Raw genomic sequence first — 23,729 nt, forward strand, 5'->3', positions numbered from 1 at the left:
AGAACAATGGCTCAGAGAGAAAGAGAAGGAGATCTTTATTCACTGATTTACTCCCCAAATGCCTGCAATACCCAGAGTGGAGCCAGACCAGAGCCAGGAGTCTGTAACTCAGTCTGGGTCTCCTACCTGGGTGGTAAGGACCCAAGTGCCTGAGCCCTTATCTGCTGTCTCCCAGGGTGCCCAACAGGAAGCCGGAAACAAAAGCAGAAACATGACTCCAAAATGGAATGAGAGTGGCCCAAGCAGGGTACTAACTGCCGTGTCAATTTCCTGCCACTATTTTGTAGATTTTTAATATAGATATAATAAGGGAAGACTATGAGATATTTGAAGAGGTAGCTATAATGCCCTTTGTTGAGATATGCTGAGTTTCTCAATAGGGGACAATTGATATTCAAACACATTTTCATCGCACTGTCTTGTTATTGCAAGATATTTTTGCACTGTCTTGTTATTGCAAGATATTTAGGGGCTAGCACTGTGGCATAGCACTGCCTGCAGTGCTGGCATCCCATAGGGACACCAGTTTGAGTTCCAGCTACTCCACTTCTGGTCTAGCTCTCGCCTATGGCCTGGGAAAGCAGTGGAATATGGCCCAAGTCCTTGGACCCCTGTGCCCATGTGAAAGACCTGGAAGAAGCTCCTGGCTCCTGACTTCCGATCTGCCCAGCTCCTGCCATTGCAGCCATTGGGGGAGTGAACCAGCAAACGGAAGGCCTCTCTCTCTGTCTCTCTCTCTCTGCCTCTCTGTAACTTTCAAATAAATAAATAAATCTTTAAAAAATATTTATTTTTTTTAAACCTCATCCCACTAACTGCACTTACACTTTTTGTTTGTTGTGATACCCACAATGCAGTAACTTAACATAATTCCATTTCTTCCTAGACAGTGGTATATGTACATAACTTTCCACCACTCTGTGAGAGCCACTGGCCTATGATATGTAGGTTCCATCTCGACTATTACAGAAGAAATCAATAGCATGGCTGATAGGAGGAGGACTTAATTAAGAATCAAAAAACATGCTTTCTAGCTCTAATGCTGAAGCTTCTAGATAAATCACCAAATTTCTTGCACATCAGTTCACCTAACTGTTAAATAGTAATAAACATTCTCTTTTACTTAAGCCATTTAGTTTTTTTGAAAATAGAGATTTTATATACATTAAAATACTTCACATAATATTAAACATCTACGTAAGGGAAAGCTAGTATGAATAATCTTTGGTTGTTATCATCTTTGGGTAATGTCATAGATGTCAACCAGTTTATATGAGAGAACTTATTATATTCACTCTCATAAGGGTTATGGAGGACAAAGGAGAACGACACAGGATCCATGCCCACAAGAATCTTACAACCCTGTGGGGAACATGCAATGAATACGGTCAAAAGGGTGACAATATAGAGGCAGTAAATGGTTAGGCCAGCTGTGAGGTCAGCAAAATGTAAGAGACATTTAGGGGCCAGTGCTGTGGCATACTGGGTAAAGCTACAGTCTGCAGTGCTGGCATCCTATATGGCTGCCAGTTCAAATCCTGGCTGCTCCACTTCCCATCCAGCTCCCTGCTAATGCACCTGGAAAGACAGTGGAAGATGATCCGAGTCCTTCGGCCCCTGCTCCCATGTGGGAGAGCTGGAAGAAGCTCTGGGCTCCTGGCTTTGGCCTGGATCAGCCTTGGGCCATTGTGGCCATTTGGGGATCAATCAGTAAATGGAAGATATTTCTCTCTCTCTCTCTCCCTCTCTCTTTCTGTGTGTCTTCCTCTCTCTCTCTAACTCTTTCAAATAAATTAAATTAAACAAACAAAAAAAGAGAAACATTTAAGAGGAAATGTGTTCAACAGGAGATGCAAAAACCTAAAAATTGTGGTGGGCATTGTGGTACAGCCTGGGACATCTGCATCCCATATGGGAGTGCCTGAGATCAGGACCCACCTCAGCTTCTGATCTGGCTTCCTACTAATGCACCTGAGCACTAACAGATGCTGACCCAGGAGACTCAGATGGAATCCCTAGCTCCTGGCTTTGGCCTAGCCCAGAACCTCTGCCTCTGCCTCTCCGTAACTCTGCCTTTCAAATAAATAAACCTTAAGAAAAAAAAAGTAGTTGAAGAGAAGGTGTTAGTCAAATGTCTGCTGCAATCTTGCCTTCCCTGTCCTTTCTGGGATTCTTGTCTTGATCCTGTTGGCTTTGGCCTTGCCACCGTGGCATCAGTCCCGGCCTTCACCTTGGACTTGCTGTTGCTGCTCCTGGATGTGTAGTTTAATCCCAGCTTGGATTGGAATCCCATCACTAAGGGTTGACTCCCTGGCTCCAGGTTTCCTACATGACTCTAGCTAACGTGCATCTTTGAAAGTAATTTTCCATCTTTGCCTTTCTCAACATGTTAAAAGCGCCTTGATAATGTTGAGATGCCCATATGAGAACAACTTGATGAACCATTCAATGCATTATATCAGCTTATCCAAACACTCCAATATGAGTACTTTTTAATCCAAACTTTCTGAGAGATGATTTTGTTGGTTGCCAAAACTTATAATTTGACTTCTCCTTCTTGCCTTGGATGACGTGACAAATCCTTCCTCTCTTTGTTGAAAATGTCCCTTGTTTGAGGTGACATCGACCCTCCAGAGTCAGCTCCCTTCTGAACACCTACTCGGGTGGCAGTGGCTTTTCTTCCCCTAGCTGCCCTTCACACAGAGCTGCCCAGGGGCCTATGGCATCAGTTCCTTTTGGTCCTGTCCTCTCCTCCCACACCTGGGCTCTTTCTGTCCCGGCCGTTAGTCTCAAGCTCCAGCCCCTACTTCAGATCACAGGCAAGACACTTTATACGAGTGCTCTGCCCATAGCTCAAACTCAAAGCTTTACCATAAAATTTTCAACTCTCCCCTAACATCCAACATAAACGTATTTTCCTATGTTTTGTCCAATGCAAATGGCATAATCATTCAGTCTTTCAGATTTTTAGGAACCACCTTTATTGTCACTTTTTCCTTTTTTCTTAATTTCAGTGCACTCAAAATCATCAAAATTGTCTTCAAAATGTTCCTTGAATCTAGCTTCTCATTTCTATTTCTGTAGCCTTTCCCACGTTGAGTTTTTGCTAGCAACTATTGTAATAACCTTTTATAACCAGCAGCCTCTAGTCTCTTTGCTGTCTGAGTAATTCTATTCATGGCTGCCATGGTTAACATTTTAAGGTAATTTAATTGTAAAAGTAATAAGAGATCATTTGAAAAGTGAAAACAATAGCAAAGTACAAAGTAAAAAGTGAGTCGACCTCTCTTTCAACTTCCAGAGGCTTGGTGTATGCTCCAGGAACTATGCTACAACATAGGCACACAAATATGATCTGCGTTATTGCCCTCGAGGGCCTAATACTTACAGAGTGAGTCTGATTCTTTGACTTTGGTAACTTATTTTGATTTCTTTAGAAGCTTTTAGAGTTGACTTTTCATCTTGAAATTTTTGTCGAGGGCTTTATAAGTCTTTTTATTAAAAAATATTTATTTATTTAAAAGGCACAGTTACAGAGAAAGAGAGAGAGACAGAGAGATAAAGAGATCTTCCATTCACTGGTTTACTTCCCAAAAGGCCACAACAGCTGGGGCTGGACCAGGCTGAAGCCAGGAACCAAGAGCCAGGAGCTTCATCCAGGTTCCCCAGGTGGGTGGCAGAGGTTCAAGCGCTTGGGCAATCTTGTGCTGCTTTCCCAGGAACATTAGAAGGGAGCTGGATCAGAAGTGTAGCAGCCAGGACTCAAATCAATGCTCATATGGAATGCCAGCATTGCAGGAAGTGGCTTAACCCACTACTCCACAAAGCTGGCCCCTGTAAGTCTTCTAACATTTATTCTGCCCAATGCATGATTGACGGATCTCTTATCTGAAGACTCTTGTGTTTCTTCAGCAAGGCTTTATTTATTTTTAGTATTTCTGTCAATGGCTTCCTCCCCTCCATTATCTCATTTTTCTCCTTATAAAATTCCAAGGGATCGAGGCAGAGGTATGGCTTAGCGTTTAGGATGCCATGTGGGACACCTACATTCTATACCAGAGTGCCCGGTTTAAGTCCTGGCTCTGCTTCTGTTCCAGCATCCTGCAAATGTGCACCCTAGCAGGAAGCAGGTGATGGCCCAAGTAGTTGGATCCCTGAAGTTTTTCTTTCATGATTCTATTCTAAATTTTATTATGTCCTGTTTTTACCCCAAATAACATATTTTTACCAATGCTATGTTTTTCTGTGCTTATGTAGGATTTTTTAAAATCCTGCTTTTTTTTTTTTTAATTTATTTGACAGGTAGAATTATAGACAGTGAGAGAGAGAGAAAGAGAAAGGTATTTCTTCCGTTGGTTTACCCCCCAAATGGCTGCTACGGCCGGCACTGCACCGATCCGAAGCCAGGAGCCAGGTGCCTCCTCCTGGTCTCCCTTGCGGGTGCAGGGCCTAAGCACTTGGGCCTTACTCCACTGCACTCCTGTGCCACAGCAGAGAGCTGGACTGGAAGAGGGGCAACTGGGACAGAATCCGGAGTCCCGACCGGGATTAGAACCCGGTGCGCCGGCGCCACAGGTGGAGGATTAGCCTAGTGAGCCGCGGCACTGGCCGAACATGACTATCTTAACGTGAGATTTACCTCCTAGATTGCCTACTGTCCCAACCCATTTATACACTGTGGTCATTTCTGTGATGTAAGTCTCTCATCCGACTCCTTTCACAGTATCTTCTCTGGAGTTCACCTCACAAATGTGAACAAGCATTTTTAAATGTGGAACTCAAAAACCAGCTGAATGTCCACATCTGAGTCCACTCAGTGTAGCACATAGCAGGGTGTGCAGAAACAAGAGTCCAGCAGATGAGGATGAATATGGAAGAATTCTTGGAACTTCCACAAACTCTAAACTTGGCAGGGGCAGGAGACAAGTGTATCTATATCTTGAGAGGCAAGAGCTTCCTGTGGCAAGTATCTGTGTTGTATGTCTCTTCCACAATTCTATTTGCTGAAGGGATAGATGAAATTTTTGTATCCTCCAACACTTCACAGAGCTTGCACTTGGGGAATATTCTATAAATGTCCATCCCATGAATAACATATTCCAGACTCATGCAATAGGCATTCAGAGAACACAAAGGCACAAATCCTACTTGCACAGAAATATTTTGTTTAGGGAGAAAGTTGAGAGTGTTGATTAAAATACTTGAATTCCAGTCCCTGATATCTTATTTACCTATCTTACTTTGTTACCAATTGTAGTGGATGAGTTAGCTGTTACTACTCTACTGCCAAACTACATATACTCATTCTTCTAGACAGTAAATTGTCACCAAAGATTTATGCCGACTTTAACAATAGGTAATTGTTCTTACATGAACCTGAGGGCCATAACAATGATGAAATAAACCATTGTTAACATGTATACCATTTCAAATGGTGAGAAGCCTAGTTGAAAATCAGGAAACTAGTTTGAAGTTTGCATTTACTGTATGAAGGCCAAGTTTCGTTAACATGAAAATGAATAGTTCGAGCCAATATTTTAGGTGAAGAAGGTCTCTGTTTTGCCTTAGAAGCAATGGTTTCTTCAAACATTTGCTTAATCTTTATTTTGAAAAACAAAAATGAGAACTTGTGGGACTTTGTATGGAGTTAATTAATTTAAAATTAAAGGTTTATTTCTCTTTGTCTTCCTTTTTAATTTTTTAATTTTTTTTTTTTTGACAGGCAGAGTGGACAGTGAGAGAGAGAGAGAGAGAGAAAGGTCTTCCTTTTCCGTTGGTTCACCCCCCAATGGCCGCTGCGGCCAACGCACCGCGCTGATCCGTAGCCAGGAGCCAGTTGTTTCTCCTGGTCTCCCTTGCGGGTGCAGGGCCCAAACACTTGGGCCGTCCTCCACTGCACTCCCAGGCCATAGCAGAGGGCTGGACTGGAAGAGGAGCAACCAGGACAGAATCTGGTGTCCCCAGCCCCCACTGCTGCAGGCAGAGGATTAGCCTATTGAGCCACGGCTGTGGCCAATGCTATAACTTAGGTAGTTTCTTTTTTCTTGTAAAGACTTACTTATTTATGTAAAAAGCAGATCAAGAGAGCAAGAGTGAGAGCGAGTTTTCCATCTACTGGCTCACTCCCAGAGCTGGATTCTGTTCTTCAAAACTTGACTCACTTCCTCAATGAGTAACTGCAGTGTGGCATGAATCAGGCATGGGGAGCCGATGGAAGGAGACGAGTGGCCCAGGTAAGGCAGAAGTAAGCGCTACATGAGGAAAAGGGGCACATCCTCTTTTTTTCCCCTCTTTTTTCAGGAATCAAGAAAATCTTATTGCCTTTGCAGAAGTATTTGTTTATGGGTGTAAAGATTCATAGAGTTATTTTATGTATCTTGGTTTTTGTTTTCCAATAGCATATAGTAAAATTGAATGTCCCACAAATATGGATATGCTAATTCTTGCGGTAGCATAAAATATTAAGATCAAAGTTTTATTGAAACATTTGACAAGTTATCTTAATGTAAAAGCTTTGTCTTTCTAAGATTGATTTATTTATTTGAAAGACAGAGTTACAGGGTAAGGGAGGGAGAGAGAGAGAGAGAGGTCTTTTTTCTGCTAGTACGCTCCCCAAATGGCCACAACAATCAGGCCTGGGCCAGACCAAAGCTAGGAGCCAGGAATTCCATCCTGGTCTCCCATATGGAAGGCAGGGTCCCAAGTACTTGGGCCATCTTCTGCTGCCTTCCTAGGTGCATTAGCAGGAAGCTGGATCGAAAGTGGGGCATTTGGGACTTGAACTGGCATTCTTACATGAGATGCTGCTGTCAAAAGTGGTGTCCTAACCCACTGTTGGAATGTTATCGTAATTTTAAAATTTCTTTTTCTTTGCAAAGGAACCAGAGGAAGGATATCAGTATAAGTCAAATGTTAGAAACTCGCTCACAATTTCTCTGAAAGAATCCAGGAGTATTGAATCTCCTGCATCCCCTCCTTCCTTTTGTGTTTCAAAGACTTGTGTAGGTCATTCTTATGGATATGCTGATTTTGTAGACTTTCTTATGCAGAACACAATTTTTAAGGGCACATTTGACTTGTGTGCATGACCCTCCCTCATTTCCATTAATCCAGGCTCCTCTTCCTACCTGGTTTGATGCTTAATTCAAACTATAACCTTCCTGTCCCAAACTCCTCACTCTCACCCCTGGTATCCTGTATTCTGTACTCTCATTAGAGTTTACTTAGTCCAGGATGATAGATATGAAAACTGTTCACGAGTACCCCTGTGCAAGCTAGTCTTCAAGTAGATGAGGAAGAGGGAGAAAATCCTAAATGGTTAAGGCTACTAAGAGTTGGAATGGTTTACAGCACAGCTACATAATAAAAACACCACTTCAAATGATGACTCCCCAGTGGTTACAGATAGCCAACTGTTGGTGCTAGTAACCCCACACACAGTACTAACCAAGGGTATGTTCTTGGGTAATTACCTCCTTGGGTCTCATGTTTCCTCCTTTGTAAACTGATGATATAGTGATAACAGAGCCTACTCTACAGAGCTCTAGACAGAACTGAATGACTGAATTGTATAAAATCCCCTGTAAAGACGCCATGCATACGTAGTGCCCAACTGCTCACGATGTTTCGCATTGACACAGAGAGAATGGATGAGAAAATTGTACTGATGACACCCAAAGAATCACATCAGCAAGATTTGTTTACCAAATCATAGTACTGGAGTTGAAATTTACTTAGAAGGCCTATGAGCAAACAATGAGAAATAAAAGGGAATATAATTTTCAAGCTGGGAAACTTGTCTGTGGATAATTCAGAATTTACCTTAGCAATTTCAGGATAAAGCATTTCAGAAAGTGATGATGCACCATGTCTGGGTCATCTTAGAGGATAGCAATCATTTTAGGAATAGACAATCTGAGGAGGGCATAGCAGTTGTGGTCTCAGCTAGAGAGGGCACACGAAGAACAACCAGACAACACAAGGAAAGTTTCACAAAGGACTACATCCAAAGGTGTGCCAGGGTGCTAGGAAACATAAGGGACAGCGGATAACTCTGGGATTTTCACACAGAGTTGTTACTATCCCATGAAGGGTCAAGGGCAGGTGCAGTTTTCTGAACTCAGGAGGAGGGCATCATTTTGGGGAGAGACCTTCATATGATTGAAAGGACCAAGACAAACTCACAGGAAGACAGGAGCCTGAGTCCCTTGAGTTTCTCTCCTTCTTCCCTTGGATCTGCTAAAGCTCTCCAGGGCTGAGTCCAACTGCAGACTGAAGGAGTCTGCTGTAGTCCAGAAAGATTGGTCTCTTAGGGCAAGAATATGGGATGCAGAAGGTGGGATACAGGGGCCTATGCAAGACAAGTAGTCAGAGGATCAGGGGGCAAAAGCAGGAAGAAACAGAATTATGGATTCTCATATTTAAATGCTTGGGTTAAAAAATAATAATCCTTTTAAAATTTTATGGCAATCTGAACTAAAGGAATAACTATTAAATTTCTTTTATAATTCACTTATAAAGGTTTGGAGGGGATCTGGCATTGTGGGGTAGTGGGTAAAGCTGCTGCCTTCAACACCTACATCCCAGCTGGGCTCCGGCTTGTGTCATGGCTGCTCCACTTCAATCCAGCTCCCTGCTAATGTGCCTCCAAAAGCAGTGGAGGATGGCACAAGTGCTTGGGCCCCTGCACCCACATGGGAGACACAAGTAAAGCTTCTCATTCTTGGCTTCAGCCTGGCCCAGCCCTTGCCATTGCAGCCATCTGGGGAGTGAACCAGCAGATGGAAGATCTCTCTGTCTCTCTCTCACTCTCGCTCTCTCTCTTCCCCTCCCTAATGCTGACTTTCAAATAAATAAATAAATGTTGGGGGGGGGCAGTTAGGAAGGTATAAGAAACTCCAAAGAGGTATTGTCTTCATTTCTGCCTGTACCTCCACTCAAAGTCTTAAGAAAACAGTCCCACTGGTGTTACTCTTTCCAGCAATGACTCACATGGCTCAGAAGGTTGGGCATTCCCAAGAGCTGTTATTGTGAGCAAACAACCACTTGTTTGCAAACAGCCAAGACAGATGCCATGAGTGTACGGCAAAGCAGGAGACCCAATGGAAATCAATTTCTTTCCCCTACAGATTTGATCTGGAAACATTTGGGAGATAGATGCTCTGACGGTTTTTGCCCGGACCATATCTAGTTGCCTTTGTTTTATTTCTCCTTGGAACAGGTTTCATGCCATCTGCTTCTAATCCTTCACCTGCTGTCTTCCTGATTCCATCTTTGGAGCCTTCCTCTGCTTCCCTTTAATTTTTTTTTTTTTTTAATTTTTGACAGGCAGAGTGGACAGTGAGAGAGAGACAGAGAGAAAGGTCTTCCTTTTGCCATTGGTTCACCCTCCAATGGCTGCCGTGGCAGCGCGCTGCGGCCGGCGCACCGCGCTGATCCGATGGCAGGAGCCAGGTGCTTCTCCTGGTCTCCCATGGGGTGCAGGGCCCAAGGACTTGGGCCATCCTCCACTGCACTCCCTGGCCACAGCAGAGAGCTGGCCTGGAAGAGGGGCAACCGGGACAGGATCGGAGCCCCGACCGGGACTAGAACTTGCCGGCGCCGCAAGGCGGAGGATTAGCCTAGTGAGCCGCGGCGCCGGCCTTCCCTTTAATTTTTTAACCCCTGACTTCAAGCTTGCTTACTGCTGTGATAATCTAAGATTCATTTACTCATTAATAAGTATCCCCAAGCAGGGGAGGCTAGGAGCAAACACTCCAGGTGCTGAGAGTCTCGTGGAATGTCTAATACCTCTCCATCACCCCATGGGCGTTGAACACTGGTATATTGGGGCAGGTGTTGTGTTAAGTTTGAATGCTGACAGGAAAACTAAACAATGCTTTTGGAAATCCACAGGAGGGGTAAGCAGAACCCCCGGAAAGGAAGTGAGACAAGAGGATAAAAGAGAGAGCATGAAGTTTGAGGGGTGAAATAGGACTGATTTGCAATGTGCATATGAGGAAGAGAAGATGAACCAAGTTATCTTTCGGTTTGGATCATAATTTACTCTAATTCCATGGATGTGAGAAAATTGAACATTTCAACCAGAGCAAACCATAATGAAAGACAGGTTTTGGCTGGGTTTGATCTTTTTCTGATTGTCAAAATCTGAAAGCCAGAAAAACCATCAAAAGGAGACGAGAAGAAACACATGTGTGACAGTTGCGCATCTAAGGAAGACCCCATGGAGAGCCTGAGAACTGCTGAGAGTGCACGGTACATTCTGAATGCAGGTAACTGACAGCCTTGTGTGCAGAGAGAACAAGCGCGCTGAGCACTTCAGGTGTGCGTGGGAAGCGGAACTCTGCTGCAGGGCACGGGCTGTCCCACGGCCCCACTAGAAGACACACCTTCAAATTCCAAAGTGTTAAAAGCCCTTTTACATGGTGCACTGCATGAAGAAATGTTATGATTGTAAGATTTGCAGATGAAAGGGACTAGATAAGTATGAAATTTTTTAATTGACAACCTAAGCATGGCAGGTATATATTAAATATTATGTACTGGTGGTAAAGTTACTTTGATTTGGAGTACAAGAGACACACCTAGTTGATGGATTCATATTCTACCTGCATTGGCCTGTTAGGATTTGGAGAAAAAAAAACTACAATCCAAACACAACAGCTCTCCTACTAGAGTGACTGTACTGCTTGTTTTCCTGTGAAATCTCAAGTTATTTTTTCCAATCATTACCAAGAGTGATGGCGTCTTTAAGGATAGCACGTTGGCATCTTCTACTAATAAAGAGTGAAACAAATGGGTCCCTTAAAACATAGGCTTCACTCTCCTCCAGCTCAAATATGTGCCCCCACCGAGTTAGGATCTGAGATAGAAATGAAACAGTCAAGATATTTGAGGAGCTGAGTGTATAATGCTGGGAAGCACGTAATTTCAGCAAACAAAACTGACCCAAATGAAGTTAAGAGGGCAGTGATTTCCCACAGAACCCCTCTACCTGCAGAAGTAACACCTGTCGCCTTTAGTCACCACACCACATGGCCCCCTGATGAATTTTACTGAGGCTGAGAAATATCTGTCATATTGATGTTGTCACTGACATTCAGGGTTACAGCAACACTCATCTATGTATTGTTCAAAAGTTAATGATTTCTTCAATATTGATGTTTCCCTCTTAATAGCTGCCTATTCAAAGTTAAAATCTCTTATTCTGTAAAACATCACCTTGTTGAATTGTGTTTTATAATGGCCTTTTGTAGAAAAGGTCTCTGAAAAATCAAACTGAAGCATTGTTGGGGCACTTTCTTCCTGTATTCCAGCAGCAGTGATTTGGCCTTGCACTTGGCATAGGGAACAATTCCACGTATCAGGATTCTGGCCAGCATATGCCAACACATTCTTAATTAAGATGCTGGCAACAGAACACAGGAATTAAACAGTACCATGCAGAATTCCAAACCATATTCATTGTGTCCTATTTGGGATTCCTGCTCTGTCTTTAAGAGAAAAGAGAGAGACCTGGTTAAATGGCTTTGAAGGTGAAAGTTAGAGAGCCCATGGCTTCGCAAAGCTGCCTGAGTGAAGGTTGTTCCCACAGTAAAGATGCTGACTGTCTCTGATGTCAGCACTAGAAACTGCATTAGGAACAGACACAGCATAAAGTTTTCCCAGGAGGACTGCTAAATACTTGATCAAGGCTCTTTTCTTTTCCAAGTCTACATGATCTGGGACAATGGAAGAAGGCCATTCACCAACCAACCTTTGCTGTTAGAGAGCTAATCAATGACTCCTGCGACCAAGGTCACTCACACGTCAGCTACTAATGATACTCTGTCTGCCAGTACTTCCAGGTAAATGACAACTTTCATGAGAGTTCAACTTCAGTAGCTCCGTAAGAAAAATAAAGAGAGATTATTTTAACTTCAGACATTGGAACGACACCTGAAGGGTTGAGAAGAGTGAGAGTGATGATCCATTGTAAGCTTCCCGTAATTGAGTGGTTTGGGTAGCTCCCCATGATGACATATGATGCTGGCCGAATGCTACTGTAGGTATCTGGTGTCTACTTTGCAGGTTTCCTCCTTGAGGGATAACAAAGCCCCCAGACAGGAGTGACTAGGCCTAGCTAATGCTTTGCCTTCAATGACTCCTTCTATTTGTGACAATACTTTGCACTATTCTAATTCTAGAAAGCAGCTGGTTTATACCAGTCCCTTCATCATAATCAAATGTACAGAAAGCATAATCTCTGCCTGTGGTGTTTTAAAATCCAAAACTGAAGCAGAAATATTTTCTGTCTGGTTTCCTGTGACTTCGTCACCTGTGTACCTGTTACACTCTCTACACAAGCGCTGTCAGAACAGTCTCTGCTGAGGCAGCTAGTCTGTGACTCGTTCTATGGTCAAGTGATCCGGAAGTTCTTTCTGGCTTTTAAAGGAGGAACCAATTTTCTTTAAATTGAGCTCCTGTCCCTTCTCTTCCTTTCCTTTCCTTCCTTCCTTTATTCCTTTCCTTCTTCTTCCTTCTGGAAGGTTCTCTGTCATTACTTGGAAATCCTTTTCCTTCCACATTTTTTAAAAGATTTTATTTATTTATTTGAGAGGTAGTACTACAGACAGTGTGAGGGAGAGACAGAAAAGTCTTCCTTCTTCTGGTTCACTCCCCAGATGGCCGCAAGAGCTGGAGCTGAGACCATATGAAGCCAGGTAACAGGAGCTTCTTCCCGGTCTCCCATGTGGGTGCAGGGTCCAAACACTTGGGCCATCTTCCACTGCTTTCCCAGGCCATAGCAGAGAGCTGGATCGGAAGTGGGGCAGCTGGGACGCAAACCAGTGCCCACATAGGATGCCAGGCAGAGGCTTAGCCTACTACACCACAGTGCCAGTCCCCTTCCCTCCACTTAAAAAAAAAAAATTCCACCAGAAATACTTCAATTCCAGCAGCCAAGGCTAAAAGCTATCACCTTAGAAAAAAGTCTTTATTTCCTCGAGTGTTTTTATTTATGTTTTCTGGCCCACAGTGTGGCTTATGTGCTCAATTCCTGGAAGTTTGTATCTCTGGCTGAATTTACCATATGCTACTATGTGAAATCAGTCTTCAGTGCTGGAATTCTTCACCAAGGGAACAAATTTAATTTCCACTGTAATTAATTTTTCTGCCAGGAAAGGCTTTCAGTTGGATTTCTTTATCAGTGTTCAGGTGACTGGCAGCGTATTCCTATTCCAACAGGTATTAAATGTGATAGTTAGCTCAAAGAAGTTAAAATTAAATAGGATGTAACAACTTCTAGGGACACACATCATTTGGATACACCATTGGCAGACCATTTTTATATCTTGATCAGCAATGTCAAGTTGCAAACTTATAATTGTATTTGCTACAGTTGTATTTATAAAATAACTCCTGTCAAAAGAACTTGCTTTCTAAGTAGAGTGCTTGAATTGCTGTAATTATGCCCAAACAGACTCAGTGATCCGTGAAGAGGTACTGCCCCAAAGCAAATGAAGAAACACATTAAGAAGTACTTAAATTGTGGCTACAGAAAAGATTTGAGACACTGAGTAAATGTGACTGTGAAAACATCTGAAACTTTGGAGTCCAATTTTCAGAACTATTTCATACTAGTTTGCATATTAGTAAATTAAACTTTCAAAAAATACATTCTTTTCCTTTTGAGAGCTTTGCAGTATGGTATAATACTTAGCAGGGAAAAAAATACAAAATCAAAGCCAATTTGTCTAGCTGGGGAAAAGCATGCATTTGTTTCTTAAATTATTTTTAGAGTTTTCTTCCTGCTGAAATTATTGGAATACAAAAGCAGGGCGTGGCTACAGTGTTGGGGAACCACTTTCCATTGACTTTAGCAAATATTTAACAAGCACACGTGAAGCAAACCGAGGGAAAGTGCTGGACAGTTTAAAGGGCAACAAAGACACAACAGTCAAAGATACTTGATTTTTCGAAGGCTTCCCAAGTTGACAGTAATCCACAATAAGCCTGACCCTCACAGCTTTGAGGTTTAGAAGGAGACGATGGGGAGGTAATTAGGATGAGGGAGGGGTAGAGACGGAAAGAAATCACTTTTCTTTGGCTGTGGTCCCATCCCCGACAGCAGCGAAGGAACAGAAGGCCAAGTGAGGTAAAGTTTTCTGAAAAATGACAACAGGCTGAGTGCTGGGGAAAGCATCCACCACTCCACAGCAGCCTTGGTGAAGATTCTGACCTTGAGAAGATGAGATTGGCCCTGAGATGCTGACCTTGGCCCTGCAAATCCAGGACTCCCTGACCAAGCAGCGACAGAAACACCTTACTAGAGACATTGTATTTCTTATAAACTATTTGTTCAGTGATAATGTTGATGTGTTTCTTTTTTATAAGCTCTGTACTTCTGCAAATACTTAGTACTACAGAAGAAAATTACAGCATGAAGGTTTTAAAGAAAGGAAGCTAGAGTATAAGCAGTTTATATCGAATAAATAGCAATTAACAATAAAAGTGGAGCTGGCATTGTGCAGTAGCAGGTAAAGCTGCCACCTGCAATGGGTGCTGGTTCGAGTCCTGATTGTTCCACCTCGATCCAGCTGCTTGCTAATGGCCTTGGAAAGCAGTGGAAGATGCTCCAAATTCTTGGGCCCCTGCACCTACATGAGAGACTCAGATGAAGCTCCTGGCTTTGGCCTGGCCCACTCCTAACCTCATTTGGGGAGTGAACCAACAGATGGAGGATTTCTCTGTCCTTCTCTCTCCATAACTCAGTTTCTCAAATAAATAAAAATAAATGAAAAAAAACTATGTTAAATAATATGTAACCTTATAAATAACACATTAATATTTATTAAAATAGTACTGGAAGCTTGGTATAGTTTTAAACTCATTCCTTGTATTAATTGACCTAACATACATTATGGCCCAGAGGTAGTCACTTTTACTTTCCTCATTGTACCAACAAGGAAACTGGATCACAGAAAGTTTATAAAGTCTGCCAAAGTGACCTGACCTATGTGATAGAGCTCTCGCTCCAGACATGCACTGTCAACCACTAGGCTCTTCTGATGCTTGTCCACAAGCAATTTTTTAATTCTAAAGAGATTATCTGTGAATATGTTTATACCTTAAGTACATTTGGTTTAGTGTTTATTTATTGGTTTTCTTGAGAATGCCAGAAACTTGGCCATTGAAATGTAAACTGATGTCACTACATTGCTACTGCTTCCTATGTCTAGGAAGGACCGGTATAATCCATTCAAATTTCTGACAATAGTAACACTGCATGTTCTTCTTGAATATCAAGCTTGCCTCTTGTTCACTAAGAAATCAGGCTGGGCAGCAGCTTCACAGACAGCTGGAATGGGCTTATCACAGCACCACGGTGTCACGGGCTGACCAGGAAAAGGTGACAAGGCAGCTGCTGCCACTTTGTAATATTCAAATCATTAAGCAACGATTTCACAAAAGAGAGACAACATTTCCTGGGTTCAGTGACGTTGACTTATTTCTGTTCACTGAAGTTTACAGATAGATTCAACATTCTTCTCGATAATGGTCTTGCAGTTAAACCCTTGTAGGGGTATAGCTAAGTTTTCAAGTAGGAGTTACAAGTGGACAGGTATTAGATGGAAACAAGGATAGGACGGCAAGAGGGCAGAACATCATGACAGATCATATGCTTCTAGTTTATTCACTTGCAGGTATCTTCTGTGTGGAGGAGTCAGATATTTTCTCTTGAGTGAAAACAGAGGTGTCCCTACGTTGCTTAATCTCTTTTGGCTTCTAATTCAACAGTACATTGTCCTCTGTGAAATAAAAAGCCCTTACTTTTTCCAATTGAATGCAAATATGCAAAGAAAGAAAAGAACTTTAAAAATAAGAGAAATTATAAGAGTGAGAAAATAGGAAACTAAAACAGATTTGTTTTTCTGTGGATCCTACTCCATTGTGCTTGCTCCTGTTGTCCAAATAGGATGATGGGATAGGAGGCAATTGGATAATTGGATTGGTTAGATTATGTAGGCAGCTCTTGTTAGTCCTCAGATGCTCTTTTGCTGGTTCTAAAAGGAGCCTGTGTGTGTGTGTGTGTGTGTGTGTGATGCAGCAGATTTTCCTCTGAAGAATGAGAAGCGGGGCTGTGACACAGCAGGTGACCTATGGCAGCAGCATACCACAAGGGTGCCTGTTTGAGTCCCAACTGCTCCACCTCCGATGCAGCTCCCTATCTGAGAAAGCAGCAGAAGATGACCCAAGTCCTTGGGCCTCTGCACCCACGTAGGAGATCCAGAAGAAGCTCCTGGCTCCTGGTTTTGGTCTGGTCCAGGCCTGACAATTGTGGCCATTCATGGAGTGAACCAGTGGATGGAAGATCTCCCACCCCCATCTCTGTATAACCCTGCATTTCAAATAAATAAAATAAAATAACTCTTTTTTAAAAATGAGAAGCTTGGGCCAGCGCCGCAGCTCACTTGGCTAATCCTCCGCCTGCGGCACCGGCACCTTGGGTTCTAGACCCGGTTGGGGCGCTGGATTTTGTCCTGGTGGCTCTTCTTCCAGTCCAGCTCTCTGCTGTAGCCTGGGAAGGCAGTGGAGGATGGCCCAAGTGCTTGGGCCCTGCACCCACATGGGAGACCAGGAGAAGCACCTGGCTCCTGGCTTCGGATCAGCATGATGCGTCAGCGGCAGCGGCCATTGGAGGGTGAACCAACGGCAAAAAGGAAGACCTTTCTCTCTGTCTCTCTCTCTCACTGTCTATAACTCTGCCTTTCAAAAAATAAAAATAAAAAATGAGAAGCTTGGATGCGCACTTAGCCTAATGGTGAAGATGCTGGTTAAGGCAAAGTGTCCCAGATTAGAGTGCTAGGCTCCATACTGGCTCTGGTTCCTCATTCCAGCTTCCTGCTAATGCAGACCCTGGAAGGCAGTGGTCATGGCCCAAGTAGTTGGGTTCCTGCCACCCACGTGGAAGACCTGGATTGAGTTCCTGCCTCCCAGCTTCAGCCTCAGCCATTGCAGGCATTTTGAGAGTAAAACAGACAGTAGCCTTGTCTCTTTCTGACTTTCAAATAATTTTTAAAAAGAATGAGAAACTACAGTTTTTGGTGCCCTCTGGAGCCAGTAAAACTTGGTGAATTATGCCTGGTACAAGACTGAATTCATATAATATCCTACTGCAGCACCACAAGTTCAAGCAAAAACATTTTTAAAAGCTCTAAAATGTAGCTATAAAAATCCAGAAAATAGATTAGCATATAACTCATGAGAGCAAATGGCTGACAGTTAACCTACCTGATCCTCAATTTTTTACATCAAGATATATTTATGGAATGTTTTTATGCAATACATCATGCCATTCATTAGAAGCTTTGCTGGGGCCGGCTCTGTGGGCATAGCAAGTAAAGCCGCCACCTGCAGTGCTATCATCCCATATGGACGCCGGTTTGAGTCCTGGCTGCTCCACGTCTGATCCAGCTCTCTGCTATGGCCTAGGAAAGCAGTAGAAGATGGCCCAAGCCCTCGGGCCCCTGTACCCATGTGGGAGACCTGGAGAAAGCTCCTGGGTCCTGACTTTGGTTCGGCGCAGCTCCGGCCATTGTGGCCAATGGGGAATGAACCAGTGGATGGAAGTCTCTCTCTCTCTCTCTCTCTCTCTCTCTCTCTCTCTCTCTCTGCCTCTCCTCTCTCTGTGTAATTCTGACTTTCAAATAAATAAATACATCTTTAAAAAAAGAAACTTTGCTGCTTAACTTATCAATATGTAATAAATGGGGTAGAACAACACTGAAAGGCAATATTTTTCAATATCAAGTATAAAAACAACACAATTGATACTTGTGTTTCTACTGTCCATCTTATGACATAAAACACCGCAAAAGCAGTCAAAGCCCTCAGCATGTTCCTCACTGATCAGATTCTTCTTTACCTCTAAGATTACAGCTGTCTGGAATTTCTTCTTCTTCTTCTGTACTCTTACTGCATCCCTAAGTCTGAAATACTACTTTTTGGCAAATATAACTTCACGTGAATAAATTTATGCAGGCAATTTGTGTGTATTTTTTGCAAGTTGCTTCTTTTTAGGGGGGGGTTGACTTTACATTTGTGAGTCTCATGCATCCTCAAGCATGCAGCCCCAGTTCCTTCATTGTTGGATATATTACCATTTAACTTATCTGTTTCCTCTTTGAAGGATATTTAGGGCTTTCTTTTTTCTTTTTTTTTTTTTTTTGAAACAACACTGCCATAAACACCCTTGACGATATGTCTTTGCACACATGAGTGAAAGTTTCTTCCAGGTATATCCTTACAAGTAGCATTATTCAGGTAGTTATTCAATGTGAATTTATTGAGCACCTATTACATGTCAGACATTGTTGGAGGCCCTGGAGACACGAGCGAGAAAAACCAGATAAAGTTCTTACACTCAAGGATTTGATAGTCTAGCAACAGGAGACGGTATAAAAAATTGAATAAAATATACAGATCAGATTAATTCAATGGAGGAAAGCAGTGCAAGAGAGCAGCATGGGAAGGATTTGCTCTTTTACATAGGGTGGTTTTGGAAAGCCAGCTTCTGAAGGTGACGTTTAACGTGGGATAGGAAAGAGAGGAAGGATCCCATCCTTCGTGTGTTCAGGTAAAGAACACTGAAGTCGAGGGATGACTACAGCCACAGCCACAGGTCTCAGGCAGGAAGATGCAGAGTGGAGGTGCACCGAGGACTCCAGCATGTCTGGAGGACGAGGCAGGGGCCGGTGCTGGGGCAGAAATCAGAGAGATGGGGCCTATGGGCATCGAAAACGTCTGTGGACTTTCCTCTCCGTGATGAGAAGACTCCCACTGAGTGCTGTGGAGACTGCTCAGCAGCCGTGGAAGTGTAGCACAGTTTGAAGGTAGTGCACATAGTGAAGGGAAAGGTGATTGTGGTTTTGACCACAGCCTCGTGAGAGGAGGTAGTACTCTCTGGGATCTCCGCGTTGACCATGTTCTCTTTTGTTCTTCTAGAGGTTTATTTTAAAGGTAGAGTCACACACACTTTCTCTCTCTCTCTCTCTCACACACACACAATCTTCCCTCCATTGGTTCACTCCCCAAATTGCCGCAACAGCCAGCTCTGAGCCAGGCCAAAGCCAAGAGCAAGGAACTCCATTCTGGAACTGACCATATTCTTTAATGGAATGCTCCTGGGCTAAGCCATCCGGAATGTAATTTTACAACCACTGAATATTCAAAACCTACCAGCTAGTAATGCTCTTACCATATTTTCCCCAAACAAGGCAGTCAATATACAGGATATACCACATGCTGCTAGGAAAAATTAATCAATGGTTTGTTTTTCTTGTATTAGCTCAAGGAAATGGAAATTTCTACAAACAGAATGCATAGACTTGATATGGTTAAACCTGTTGTTTTGGCTTTTGGTGATGATCTTACATACACTCATCATAGGCATTAGAAGTGCTGGGGGTCTGGTGCTGTGGCATAGTGTGTACAGAGCTGCCTGCAGTGCCGGCATCCCATATGGGTGCTGGTTCGAGACCTGTCTTTTCTACTTCCAATCCAGCTCTCTGCTATGAGCTGGGAAAGCAGTAGAAGATGGCCACAGTGCTTGGGCCCTTGAACCTGTGTGGGAAACCTGGAAGAAGCTCCTGGCTATGGGCTTCAGATCAGCCTAGCTCTGCCCATTGCGGCCACTTGGGGAGTGAGCCAGCAGTTGGAAGCTTTCTCTCTCTGCCTCTGTCTCCCTGTAACTCTGCCTTTCAAATAAATAAATAAACTTTAAAAAAAAGAGGTGCTGGGTTTTGAGTATAAAATAATTTAATCATACTTAATTACATATGCGCTAAAGAAACGTTTATGAGGCTACTAATGATGATATAATAGGCCTCTTATTACTTATGAGTAATTGTATCTAGGATATTAAAGCACATGCTTGGACTACCGCTGGAGTCCACTTTTACTGCAGTAAGTGGGTGTTTAAAAGGTTTCCTGTTCTTTTGCACACGTGTACATTTGCCTTAGTTAGCTATGACCATGAGGATATGTCTGGACCTCTGCTCATAACCTGGGGATGCCTTGCTTTATTTGTAGTTATTTGATGGAGAATACTTGCCCTCCCCTTTTAATTTTTTGGTGTATGTTGATGGACCATGATTATTAACTTACTGCAAAAAACAAGAAGAAAAACCGTGGTTTTTGCTTTCATAGAGAGACATGTTGACTGGGCTGTTTTCTTGGAGGGTGTTTGGAATATGAATCCCAAGCCATAGGAATTTCCCAGGAGGCAATTCCTTTCACTTCTATCTGGAGCTTGTTGGTAAGCCAGGCACAACTACTGAAGCCACAGTCACCTTCTCGTTAGCCACCGCAGTCAGGATTAGCAGTCAGACAAGCTGAGGGAGACCCCACCTCCATGACTCGCTATTTTCATGTTGTTAGGCAGCTCATTTAAGTTTTCTATCTCAACGTCCTCATCTTTACATGGTGGCCATACAGTAATATGTTTAAGTGTAGAGAAAAAAAAAACCCTCATTTTCATAGTTTCAAAGGTCATTTTGAACTAAAACTCTCGTCATCAATTTTTCATCAGTTCACAGAAGTCGAGAGTGGAAAGACCAGGGCAGGGGAGCGATTTAAGGGAACAGGGTTCTGAAGCAGTGGCAGCCCACGGGGAAGACAGGACATCAGGACATGACCAGACAGACACATGAATTCAACACTTCAAATTGTTAACAAAAAACCTCATATATTATTTGAAAACTACCTAAGTTGTACATAACCTCAAACCACATAAGCATTTTTCCCCTCAGCTCTTCCTTTTGTCGAGTTTCTGTTGAATGTTCAAGAACAAAGGAGGAAAACAGACTTTATTTCAGTCCTCTTTGTGGCTATAACTGGTATTTGCACAATGTGGGAGGGAGCGAGTGATTGTATGCAAAGTAGAAATCGCTCTGACTGACCTGGCTTCCACCTAGTATTTCTCTCCCTCCTCCCTTTAACTGGGGCTACTTTATCTACATTTTGAAGTCTCACTATGCCCAGGTTTCTTCATTTTGGCCAGAGTGCAGGCCAGCAGCTGAGCAGCCCAGCCACGGCAGTCTGGCAGCTCGTTCCCCATTCTGGGCCTGACAGAGCTGAGTCTCTGACGTCCTGCCTTACCTCCTCAGGTGCTGTCTTCCTTCTCTCTGGATCCATGCTTCGACTCTAGAATGGTAGCGTCTTCTCCCTGCGTCCCAGCCCCTGGATCTGGATGCTGGCACCTGCTGGCATCCCTCCCTGTGGTCCAACCCTTTTAAATAGGCCCGGACCTTTCCATCAGTCAACCATTAGGCTTCATTGCCTCATACCCCATTCACCTCCCAGGGCAGTGTCTACACTCAGCAAGCAGTCGCCATTGGGCCTGTGCTTATTGCTTGTTCTGCCTCACCTCTCCCCAAATCTATCGGTTGCTTCTGGGACCTTAGGAGGTGGCCTGCCTATCTCTGGGTCAGGTTCTGCAAAGCCCCAGTGCAGGAACTCTTCATTAGATGTTTTATTTCTTATGCAAAATTTCCTTCAAGGAATATTTCCTCCTAACATTGTCACGGGCCTCCCGTGAGTGGGGAAGCTCAGTGTGTGCAGGCCTGCGGCTTATTCACAGACACTCAACATAGGCCCAAGGTCTCCAGAAATTTTAGAAACCCGAGGCACATCTGCACTCTCTTTCTCAACAAAGACGATGACAACAACAACCAGAACAACCCTTCAAAGGACACAAAAAGCACCAGCCAACTTTAAACACTGGAAGATTTTATCAAAGACTTCACGGTTCTAGAAAGCTTACAGTGTGTAATGTCTAGTGGATGTTCGTCATGGACTTTGGTAGCCCGGATGATGACATGAGAGCACTAGTTAAGTCAATAATGATGTGCTTACTAACCAAAAACTAATGTCCTGTCCCCCTCAAAAAAGGCAGAAGCAGGAATTTCGCGGCCCCTAGAATTGGCCGATGGTTGGCTGTAGTTATATGAATGTGAGTACAGTAATGACAGTTACCTGAATTAGTCCTCTGATGCTAAATGGATAGCTTGTGATCATTTTTTAAAAGATTCATTTATTTATTATTTGAAAGGCAGAGTTACAGAGAGACAGAGGTAGAGAGAGAGAGAGGTCTTCCATGTGGTGGTTCGCTCCCTAGATGGCCACAACAATTGAAGCTGTGCAGATCCAAAGGCAGGAGCCAGGAGCTTCTTCCAGGTCTCCCATGTGGGTGCAGGGGCCTAAGGACTTGGGCCATCTTCTACTGCTTTCCCAAGCCATAACAGAGAGCTGGATCAGAAGTGGAGCATCCAGGTCCTGAACCAGCGCCCATAAGGGATGCCAGTACTGCAGGTGGTGGCTCACCCACTCTACCACAGGGCCGGCTCCTTGTAACCACTGAGTTGCCATGCTAATCCATAGGAAGGAGCTATTTCTGAAGTAGATGTAGGTAGAATCATACATAGTTTGAAAACCTGAGAAATGGTTTGAGTGATGTGTGAATCTATTTCTCATGAAGGATTTGTTCCCAAGATTGACAGGTTTGGAAAAACTCTCACTAGAATCTGGAAGAAATCTCAATTTCATTTTTATCAGAGGCAAAATGATGAGGCAAATAAGTTCATTGTGGACAACACAAATGCAGAGTTTAGAATATTTCCTTAGATGAACACATTAGGAAGTTTTTTACTGCCCCCTGCTGTCAGTTTCTAAAAGAAACAGAATATAGAAAAATTACTGTAAAAACTGACTCAAGGGGACGGCGCTGTGGCATAGCAGGTAAAGCCACTGCCTGCAGTGCTGGCATTCCCATACGGGCACCAGTTCTAGTCCCAGCTGTTCCACTTCCGATCCAGCTCTCTGCTATGGCCCGGGAAAGCAGTAGAAGATGGCCCAAGTCCTTGGGCCCCTGCACTCACATGGGAGACCCAGAAGAATCTCCTGACTTCTGGCTTCAGATCAGCTCAACCGTTCAGATCGGTTCAACTTCAGATCAACTCCAGCTGTTGTGGCCATCTGGGGAGTGAACCAGAGGATGGAAGACCTTTCTTTCTGTCTCTCCCTCTCTCTATATCTCTACCTCTCAAATAAAAAAATAAAATATTTAAAAAAAAAAAAACTGATTCAAAGAGCATTAGTTGAAGAAATTGGTCAGATACAAAACTGCCTGCCTCTAATGACACCACTTTGCAGCCAGTAATTCTAATGTGTATGTCACATTTGTGAGCAATGTTTTGTCAAATGAAACCAACACTAGCAAAGAGTACGCACACAGAAGGACCCAGGGTAAGTGCTAAAGTTGGAGATTTACGAGATGCTGTTAAAGAAAGAGGACAGGTGTTTCCATGGGTGCTCGGTGAGGTTGCCATGCTCCCAAATTAAATAATTTTGAGTTTAATTTTGTTACATGTACATAATTTAGGTCAAGCATACCTTGTTTATAAAGGCAATATTTTCAAAATCAGGGGATGAATGGCCTATTTTTTGTAGCATAATCCTGACTTGAAATGTTATTCATGTTGGCATATTAAATTAAGAAATGGGAAATAATAAAACTAAAAAGTAACATGAGTGTAACAGTGGCAAGGTGCAAGGCACTGTTCTTTTTCACTTGTCATTTTATTTGTCCACCATAAAACAGAATGTATTATTCTAATTCCCATTTCACAGGTGAAGAATCTGAGTCATGGAGGGGTTTAGTAGCTGGACTAATGACACAGTGCTGGCGTCGT

The 23,729-nt window shown here is 43.2% G+C and overlaps 1 protein-coding gene across 1 annotated transcript in view; it reads right to left on the reverse strand.

The window, feature by feature from the left end:
* Positions 1 to 23,729, reverse strand: part of PALLD (palladin, cytoskeletal associated protein) — a 446,867-nt gene that overhangs the window by 421,713 nt on the left and 1,425 nt on the right. The window lies entirely within an intron of this gene.

Source organism: Lepus europaeus, chromosome 16 (genome assembly GCF_033115175.1).
Source record: "Lepus europaeus isolate LE1 chromosome 16, mLepTim1.pri, whole genome shotgun sequence".
In the NCBI taxonomy this organism is placed as follows: Eukaryota; Metazoa; Chordata; class Mammalia; order Lagomorpha; family Leporidae; genus Lepus; species Lepus europaeus.